General features: G+C 36.4%; 1 protein-coding gene across 2 annotated transcripts in view; it reads right to left on the minus strand.

Annotated features, from left to right (window-relative positions):
• Eip63E (cyclin dependent kinase Eip63E) overlaps positions 1 to 8,019 on the minus strand; it is a 122,377-nt gene extending 114,358 nt beyond the window's left edge. For both annotated transcript variants that reach the window (XM_068286805.1, XM_068286802.1), the window contains exon 1: positions 7,026 to 8,019. The gene's annotated coding sequence lies outside the window, so the exon portion shown is untranslated. The remainder of the gene's footprint in view (positions 1 to 7,025) is intronic.
• Positions 8,020 to 10,989: the final 2,970 nt, after the last annotated feature.

The raw sequence follows: 10,989 nt of genomic DNA on the forward strand, positions 1-10,989 counted from the left end.
TCTCTATCTCTCTCCCACTGTATAATTACTATGAAACTGAATTGCACTGTGTGCACGGTTTCTTTTTTTTTTTGTGGGATTTTGGCGTAATTCCGACATGCCTTCGAAATGCAAGTTTAATTAGTTTGAGATGCTCGAGGAAATTACATGTATTTGGCAATTGGAAACTGTTGCGTTTGCGGCTATTGGTATTTTAAATGAGATTCTGATTAAATGAGACTATTCATGTCTATTGTAAACGATTGCTTAAAGTGCTAATATATCGAGAGAGAGAGAGAGCGGGAGAAAGTGTCTGCATATAAACGAAAACTTGTCCCAAAAAAATAATTGAAATGACCGAGCACATTTTCCAGCCCATTTGTTTGTTGTGCGTCAGTGCGTCAATTTGGCCTATAAAAATAAATAAAATAAAAATTCCACAAACTGCGGCTTAATAAAGATATATCTATAAAAAAAGCCATCTACATACATATATGTATCTATCTATGTATCTTTATGCATTCATCGCATATTGAGGATGCTCGATGCATGAACAAAATAATTGCGAGACGCCCATTTTGGAATAGAATTTTTCGATGACAGCCAAAACAAGCCAGCCGACAATTAAAAGCTAAATAATAAAGCAAAAATTCAACAAGAGAATGAAAGGGTGGAGAAATTGTTTGGCGATTGCATCGAGAATGTCGATGGGCTCTGTAGCCCGATGATTCCGCACGATACGTCACAGAACATTCAATGGCATTCGAGTGGAAATTGTGCGCGCCTAATGAGGGGAAGGACAGAGAATGGGGCAGGAGGCAATACAGAGAGAAAATGAAGGCGACGAACTACGATTTCTTCTGTGATGGACGTGAAATATATCGTTCAAAATAAACTATGTATATTTCCATTGTTTTCTTAAAGTAAGGCAAAAGCTTTTTCCAATGCTTCTTGCTGATCGCGTGACGCTTTCCTTAAGTTGATTGGGCAGACGACTTTGACTTAAAAGTTTCACCTGGTTTAAGATTGGTAAAGAAATTGAATTCTCACAGATTCATGGCATTTAAGACCTTAGACTCAAGACATTTGAGCCTCCTGAGACAATGTCATCTGAATAATAGTAACGTGTTAAACCCTAAAGCCAAAACGCAGGCAGTGCATGGCAGGATTTGGGCCTTGTAGGCCAAATCACAAACGGGCAACGTTCCTTAGATGAAAAATAGTATAAGCCAGGATATAAATCATATTAAATGTATCTAGTTTTCTATAATGAACTCTTTCCTAATCTAAAACTCATTCTGTTCAGTCTACACAATTTGTCTAGGAATATTTGTCACGATTTCATCACTGAAGAAAACAACATCTAAGGACCATTGACCATACCAAAAAGCAATGCAACCAAAGTTGGAACCAGTTTTCATGATGATAATAATGATGATGATGGCGGCGATGTCTCGACCACGCGCCATTTGATTTATGCATAAAGGTGGAGAAAAATGAAAACCTGCAGGCAGGTGGATCTTTCGCCCACTTTATCAACAAAAAAAGAAAAAAAGCTAAATGCTGCTACTCTTGAAGATATTTTCATTTTGTATTTTTTATTCTTTCTTTATGTATTCCTATCGTGACTCTATCTGGCATCGGCAATTCCATCAGCTGCACTCGCTCAGCTGCGTTCTTTGCAGCAATTTTTAATGAACTTTCTTCGTTTTCATTCCACTATTTATGGTATCTACCTTTGAAGCAATAAAATTTGTAATGAAGCAAGCAATATAAAACAGAACGCCAGAATGGACATTAAAGGCTTCCTCCTCCGCCTCCTCCTCCCCCACCAGACCGGACCGGACGGATCCGGGCATTTGATGCGCGTAATTAGCAGCAATTACGAACAACGAACAACAACAAAAAAATAGAGTGTGGGCTAAAAGATATTCAATATTCGGTAAACAGAGCTTAACATTGCTGGGTTAAAGCCCATTCATTAAATTCACAACGCAAATTACAAATTGCAAATGTGTAATTTTTAAGTTTTTTTCTTTCTTTCTTTCTCCGTCTCTGTCTCTATCTATGTCTCTGTCTCTGTGTTTGCTTTTCAGTTTTCTTCGTATTATTCACACGCTTGGCGAATGGGCGAATGGCATTTTGCAGAATGCAAATTACGCTAAACAAATTAGCGCGGAAGCGCCAAAGTGCAAAACGAAACAAGACAAAAATGTGTATATGGTGGCGGAAAGTAAAAGAGGTGAAGTCAGGTTGAAATGTAAGACAAATTAGTTGAGAAGTTACACTGAATAGGGATACCTACCCAGCTACCTAGCTGTCTGTCTGTCTGTCTGACTGTCTGGTTAGTTGGTTGGCTGGTTGGTTGAGCGCAATCAAATTGCCGCATACAGTTGCTCAAATGGAAAATGCAGTTGAAATAATTTCAACTTGCATACGTAGAGGAAACGTGATACAGCTTAGGCAACGAAAGTACATAAGTACCTTCCTACATACACTTCCACTTTTCACCTGCAAGTGCGTTCAAATGTACTTGGCACACACACACACACACACTTATCAGCAATATTTTGTGACAAAGTTATGAGTCATCTTGTTGTCTAAGGGACATTTCAGTCAAAGGTCCTGTAACTTTTATTGATAATTTCACACACCTACAGAAATATTTTACTGCTTATTTTGTTTCATAGGGTGTAGGGAAAGTCTGAGGACAATGGGAATCCTTTAAGTTCATGTATTTAAGAAAAAGCAAGAAAAATATGGAGATAAAGTTCAGGTTTAGGTTATATAATCAGAGATCTGAATTGGTTTGATTCTCAGGTTTGAAAACTGCTTCAATATTTTTTAGTTAAAGTTTTGATTGATGGTCGGCCAACTTTTTAACTGCCCATAAATATAAATGTATTGTAAATTTTATATTTTTTATATTATTTTTTAATATGAAACGCACCTTATTCGCTTCAACGATATCATAAAAATCTTTCATACACTTGCTGCTGACTATATGGTTGTTGTTGTCGTTGTTGGGGCTGGCGGGTTTTTTTTTTTCTTTCTTTTTTTATCAGTTGTGATTTCGTGCTTATCAGAGAGAAAAGCAAATGCAATGTTAACCATTTGGGTAAATAATAATAATAATAGAGAGAAACAACATTTTTCCATCTTGTTGTTGTTGGCTTTTTCAATTAGTGCACAGAATAAAAATATTTAAATCGCAAAATCAGATAAATGTTTTTTTTGCTTCTCGTTTTTTTTTTTGTGTTACTTTTATATAATATTTAATGATCACACGCTCCAAAAGATTTCTATCCTTTATTTGTACAGAAAATACAAAACACACACACACACACGTAGAAAATTTGCAATTAGTGGCGTGAAAAGGTAGGCAAATATTCACAGATATAGTTAAGCATATTGATGGGGATGGGGGTGGGGTGAAGTGGGTGGTTGGGAGTGGAAGGAAAGTTGGGTGCTGCTTCACCCATTTAGCATCGGTTACAAGTGGAAATGACACAGAGAGCGAGAGAGAGAGAGAGATAGAGAAAGAGAACGTTAAGCCAAACAGAATTTTAACCATTTTTACCCAGCTGTTCCACACGTTCTACATTTGCTCTGCCCGTCTGTTTTTTTTTTTTTTTTTTTTTTTGCCCTTTTTGTCTGTTTGCATTTCACGTGGCAAATGCGTTTCCAACGGCTGTGCATCATTTATCATGTGTCAAATCGTGTGTGTGTGTGTGTGTGTGTGTGTTGCATTTCTATCAATTTGATTTGTGGGCGCAGTCTATGGGCAAAACTTAAACATAATTGCTATCAAACTAGGCTAGACTTATTTAATGAAATCTACAGCTTTAAGTCGACTTTAAGATATCCCTTGACAAGTTTAAGTTGTTTATAAACGGTTTCAAACGGTTAGGGTTTCGGTCAGGTTCAAATACAAAATGTAATCTTATTGAATATTTTTAGTCCATATGATTGGTTCCCATCACTGAGATCAATATACATATAATTGCCATTTGCAGTTTCTTCAAGGTATCTAATTTTTCGATATTTCAAAATATTGATGTTTTGTTCCTTAAGTTTTCCATTGGAAAAGGCAACAAGAAGAGCACGAATGTGTATGGGAAATATGATGTCATGAACCCAACAGAAATCACGCTTTGCGTCTAGGAGAGAGAATTACTTAGAAGCCTTTATGTTTAACTACTCAACTTCAGTTTGGGCCAGGCGTAGAGATAAAGCTCTTTTATTTTGTAGTCCTAGTATTTTTTCTTGTTGTAGCAATATCATAGCTTCTTCTTTCTGATCAGTTAATAAAACGATGTTAATTCGTTAAAATATTCATTTTAAAACGCCAAAAGATAGCGAACTCGGCTGTTTCTTTCTTTTCTTATATGTATATTCCTGAAGATCTGTGGCTAGTCGGCCATCTATAGGGTATATACAATATTCAGACAACTCAGTCGTCTAGCTAAAGTCGGTGGGGTTTATAATTGTGGGAGTTGTTGTTGTTGTCGTTGGCAAGTTGACAGTCTGAACTGACATTTTCACACATTAGTATGGGAAATATGATGTTAGTTGTTGTTGTTGGATGGGAACTCTCACACTTGGCGCAAAAAAACATAACAACAACGAAGCTTGCGCTCAAAATTGTTAAAAACTGATTTTGTAGTGCAAAATGCATAAAGCAATTTCAGCTCTTAAATTAAGACTGGTTTTTTTTTAATTTAATTTAAAATCAGTTGCATAATTTGCTTGTTTTAGCTATGTAACAGCTATAATCTATAGAAATAGTTAGGCATTATGGTTTTTAGTTTTGTTGTTCTCTTAGGGATGAAACAACATGAAGAAGCTTTAATCCTAATCCATCAAAGCCTAATCTTTTAGGTCTTTTTGTGGCTGTTGTTGTTGTTGTTTCTTTTCGTTCAAACAAAATAAAATCCGCGCGTAACACATGCTATGTCTCTCATGCTCTCCCCTTCCTTTATCTAACCCCCCTCTTCTACTTCTTTGTCTGACGTAACTTGTTGAGCAATCATTTTGGATTATTATATATACATACATATATACATACCATAAACCAAATGTGATAAAAGAAGAAGCAGAAGAAGAAGAAGAGGAGGAGGGTACAAGAAATCGAAACAAAACAAAACAAAAGCAAAGAGCAAAAAGTTTATAACAAAACAAAAAAGCATAGCACACAAACATAGACAAATAAGGCAACGATAATTAAGAAGAGAAGTGTAAAAATATAAAAAAAGTCATAATTATATATACATACATATGTATATGTATATAAGTAAAGTATAAATTTAATTGCCTGGGCCAAGGCAAAACTGAACTGAAGCGAAGGTCGCTAGCATTTCGACGTTGTCGTCACCTTTTGAACCCGCTCGAATTTATTGATTTTACACGCAACAACAAAACAAAAAAAAAAGCCAAACACCCAAAAAAAAAGAATGAATAAGACACTAAACATAAAAAAAGACCCCGAGGGGCATAGAGTATTGACTTGTCCATGAAAAATAGGCAGCACAAAAATCTTATTAATACCCTTTCTTTTTGGAATTCAGTAGTTGTTTTTCATTTCTTTTTTTGAGAATTTTTAAAGCCCATTCTTCCGGTTTGTGTCTAAATTTAAAACCTTCTTCGAAAATCAGCGGCTTTTATTGCTTCAAACATATTTTTTTTGTTAACTTTTAACTGAGGTGAGCTGGCTACAACAAACCTAAAAGAATAAATGTAGAAAACATACAAATTTGAATATTTGAGAATATTTGAGCTTGAATATTATTGTTCAAATAATTTCCTTAATCAAAATATGCAAACATATTGAGTACTGAGAAACACACAGTTTAAACTTGTTGACTACTTGAATCATCATTTATTTACTTATGTACATACCAATGAAATATTTCAGGTTTAATTTTAGAAAGTTTATTGTTGGTATTTGTGTATTTATAAGCTCAGGTTCGATATCAGAAGATTAAAGTTTTCAAGCTGTTGCGAACATCTTATCAAAATCCATATGCCCCTATCTCTCACCTTGTTGTTGCGTTTTTGGGTTTTTATTTTTTGCTAACTGGTTAAAGGTTTTATTTGCATACATTCACACACACAGACACACAAAATACACACACAGCAAACACATTCGTAGATGGTTTTTCGCATGGGCAAAAACCTGATTTTATTTTTGAAAAGGTAACCGTAAGAAATAAACCATCTTGATTCGAAATCATGGCCAACGATTTCGATCTGTTAGGGCTAACGGTTGAATAAGTCAGTCAACGGTTGACGTTATGAATTTTTGTTAGTAATAGTAGATAAAAAACTTTGCTGTGTGACGTTGATAATTTGTTGGTGCTAAGATAACACCCACACACTCACACACAGAAGTACAAATATATATAAGTATATGTATTTGTGTTGGTAATTTTATTAAATGCAATTTTATAAGTCTTACGAGTACATTCCATTTACTCGCTTCGCTTATCACTCAGGAAATTGAATCATATTGTATATACAAATAACAGTTTTAGATCCATTGTGCCTTTTTCACTTTAATTGTCAATCGATCGTCTTACAAGAAACACAAAATACAACAGAAAAGTAAGCAATTGTAACCCATTTGATTATAAACAATAAACAATAAAGTTTTTGAGAAGAAAACATAATACAATTCCAATGAACTTGAAGTTGTAAACAAAAACAATTGATTTCTATTTCCATTTTTCTTATTATTATTAGAACTAATGAGTTTTGTTACAAAACTATAGCCAGAACCTTTTGCTTATTCAAAGAGTTAGGTTATGATTCAGTTCATTGCTCTGGGTCTTCTATTTGGAAGCCCTTCTCGTTCAGATAGTTTGAGAGTCACTCGAAACTCTTATCAGAGCAAAGTTGTTCCCATCTCTTTTACACACACTTGGACAAGCCTAGCTCGAGCACAGTTGGCGAGTCACTGTAAGTACACTCCATTCGCCTTGAACTCCAAGGTGTAGTAGCATTTGTTTTTTTGGGTCAACGGGGTTTTTGTTTTATTTTGGACTTACCATCTTTAGGATTTGTTGCTGCTGCTGCCGCAACGGATGCTGCTGATGTAGCAGTTGTTGTTGCCATTGTTGTTGTCGTTTTTGGCAATGTTGGCGTTGGTGTTGTTGCAGTACTACTGGCCGATGCCGCCGCCGCCGCTGCTGCTGCACTAAAAAATGTTGTTGTATCCGACGTGACGCCAGCAGCAGCAGAGAGGCTACGCGAACAATGCATTTAGCGGTCGCTCAAGACGTTTAAATACAATTCCAAAGGATCGAAAATTGTTAACAAGTTGTTGCTTTTGCCACATAAGAGAAAGATGCAACATGCGGCATGCGACAGAGAACCAAACAGAAAACCAAAAAAAAAGGAACCAAAAAAAAATAAAACTCACACACACACACACAGATAGAAACACACGCGAGCGGACAAGAATGGCCGCTGCCACCGCTTGTTGGTCGTTGGTCGCGTTGACGTCGACGTCGCAGAGGGCGCAAAGTGTTCACCGATGCAGGAGCAGTGAGAGGAACAAGGGGCACAGAGCGCAGGAATCCGTGAAGCGGCGGGCTAAACTGGCCTCTTTATTTATTTTAATTAATTAATTTTAAAAATAATTATTGAGCTCACATTGCACTTGAACAAAATACAAAATTTGAGATTTTTTGTTTTGGGTTTTTTTTTGTGGTTGTTTTCTTTTATATATTTTAGTTTAACTTTAGATATTCCTTTTGTTATTATTACATTTGGCACGTTGTTGTTGTTGGTGTTGGTGCTGCTGCTTCTGCTGTGGCTTGCCTCGTGGGGCTGTTTTGTTGCACTTGCTTGGCGATTTCAATGACTACCGTTGCACAACAACAATGTGGGCACTTCGCACAGGTTTAACACAATTTACGCGAATATTAATAAACGTATTTTATTTATTGTTGTTAGTTTTGTTGATAATTTTTACGGGGCCGCTCGTCATCGTGCTTTTGTTGTTGGTGTTGGTACTGCTGGTTTTGCTTTTATCCGGTACCCCCTATTTATTCTCCGGCTCCCCCTATAATCCGACTCCCACTATTTCATATCCGGCTCCCCCTATTTTTATCCGTCCACAGCAAGCGCCATCTAGTTGGCACACTGGCGCCAATGGCGTTGCCAGCCGTCGCATAGAGCTGCCATCCGATTGAGAGAAGAAATAAATTTCAAACTTTGGCGGTATTTTTGATTTTTATTTTTAATTATATTAAAACAAGTGAAAGTAAAGTGATAAAGTAAGTGATGAATCAAAAACACTGCGAATATGTTTTAAACATTAGACAATTTATTTTCAATTCAAAATTACACAAAATAAAATGCTCAAAGAGCAAATCTTTTGGGCCAACGTCTTGTTGCTAGCCAAGAATGTTGCCAACTAAACATGCTCCTAGCCACAAATGTTACAATGCCAATCCATTCAATCTATGATCATCTGAATGCAGTTCTTTATGAGTTTTTAACAAATAATTTAATCCACTAGCTAACTAAGGAAATAAGTAAATCAACTAATTACTTAGCAATCAGCTAAACCTTCAATAATATTCTCTTACATAATATTGGGCGAAGAGAAGGATCAAAAAGGATCTTTTCCAAGGAGAGAAAGTGTGTTCGGGTACTTTTAAGGCAACCCTCGTTTGGTTTAAAGTACTTTATGCCTCAATTGGCACCTTCTGGAATTTCGGATGAAAGGTAGACAAAAATTGACAACAACATGGAGGGGGAAAAAAATTGTGCCCAATTTGTTGTGTGCAGATTTTCGGCTTGACCTTGAGCAGAAATATGAATACAATAATATATTACGACATACAAACAATTAAGTGGAATCCATACAAACATATGTGTGGTAATTTATGATGACGAAGATCACCCACTAGCTGCTCCGGCAGTCACCCACCAACTGCCTCCAATTTCAGTAGCCGCCCGTACCCCGCCTCTCTCTCTCTCTCTCACTCTCGCCCTCTCTTCCTCTTCAATCGCCCCATCTGGCTGTGGTCACCCACTTTACATGTGCTTTAGGTTGTACTTTATATATTTTTTTTTTTTTTTTTTTTTTTGGTTTTTTTGTTGTGTTTGTTTTATTATTCCGCACGATTGTTGAGTGAAAGTTGCCACCGTTTTTGACTGGGAAGAAGTAAAGAGGTAAGAAGATGGTGGGGAGATGAGGTTACTAGGGATGGGGGAGAGGGCCACTTGACTTGCCACGCCCCATTCACTCATTTACCCATAGCGCCCACTTGCTATGTGAGCAAGGTGTTAATTCGATTTGCGATATTTTATGTGATAACAAGAAACACACCAAAAAAACACCAGCAACAACAAAAATATAAAGAGCAATGAATTGAAATTACATAAGACCAAAAAAAAAAAAAAAAAAAAAAAAAGGTTAAATAAATTGAAAACTGAGGACTATAAAAATAATTATAGAAATCCAAGAAAACCCCATAAAAACCAAAGAAAATAATAAAAATAAAAGGCATTCAAAACGAATTCTGATTAAGAAACTTGTTCTCTTCCGACAATCAAACTGAAAGAAAACGATATAAACCTGGCAAAAAAACAAAAAAAATAAAACCAAGAAACAAACATTTGGAGAACTAACGAAAATTGTATGCCCTTTCTGTCCAATTGCCACAAATACAAACGATTAGAGAGACTCTTCCACACAAGAGAAGAGAAGAGAAAGAGGAATTCCATTTTAACTAAGAAGAAAACCCAAAAAAATAAAAAGATTGAAGAACAATAAGTGAGCAAAATATTCAACAAAAAATTGCCAACGAGATGAACAAACGAGAAAGAAAGATGAAGAAAACATCAAGAAAGGGGAATCCCTTTAATATACGATTATAAGAACAATAAAGGACGAACGAAAGAGAAAATGAAGACACAAAAGAATCAAGTGGAATACGAAGAAGATGAAAAACAACGAAACGAATGAATTACAAAAAAAGAAAGACGAAAGACGAGTGTAAAGGAATACGATGCGAAAAACAGGAAGAATAAGGATCAGGGGGTAACGACATATCTCCGACGACATATCTCCGCCGTTAGAAAATCCTTGGCATAGCGACATTTCTCCGCCCAGTACATTTTTCTGTCGGAGATACATATGTCGTCGTAGATATGTCGCTATGCCAAGGATCAGTTCCAGCTACGACAAGGAGTGGAAAACTAGGAATGAAAGGGGAACACGATTGAGTAGGCTAATAAAAAATGAGCGAGATGAGTTAAAGAGAATGAAAACAAAGAGCAACAAGATTTAACGAGTAAGTAATAAGGAACGAGAAGGAAAAACAATGACAAGAAAAGGTTCCAACTTTTCCACCTTTTAATTAGACTCGTTCTTTTTTAAACCTTGGGACTTACTTATCTCCCTCTATGTATGTATGTCCGCCATCGAATGACCCAAGCTGTTATACTCTAGGGCAGTGTATGGAATATCAAATCAAAGCTGCTGAAAGTCAATGTCCTTTTGGCAGACAACTTGTGGTTTGGCCTGTTTGTGGAGCTCTTGAAAAGGAAGGGCCCCAAAACATCTTCACTTTGGCTCTCTTTGCTGTTGGTAAGACAACAAAACAAGTTCTGCAACTTCTGCAATGTCTGCCCCTATCAGCAACAACCACATGTTGCAACTGTGTGTGTGTGTGTGTGTTTGTCTACCATTTAGTGCTTCTTTTTTTTTTTTTTGCTTTGGGTGGGGCGGGGGCTTTATTTTTCCATGTCAAGTTCAATAAACAATGGGCGAAAAACCTTAAGTACTTTCTTTGGAGCATTTTCCGCTGTCTCCCGGACCCCCTCCAAATACAAGTCCAATCGATTGGTTAGGGAAATCTAAAATGTTGTTTCTCTGACTGTTCTTCCCTCGGTCCAATGCTAACCTGTCTAAACCAATGCTGGTGACCCATTTAACTACATTTGCATAAGATACATATTCTTTTCCTCGAAAACATTTGTTGACGATGTTGTTGT

This window comes from Drosophila tropicalis, unplaced genomic scaffold, assembly GCF_018151085.1.
Source record: "Drosophila tropicalis isolate 14030-0801.00 unplaced genomic scaffold, ASM1815108v1 contig_463, whole genome shotgun sequence".
NCBI classification, from domain to species: domain Eukaryota; kingdom Metazoa; phylum Arthropoda; class Insecta; order Diptera; family Drosophilidae; genus Drosophila; species Drosophila tropicalis.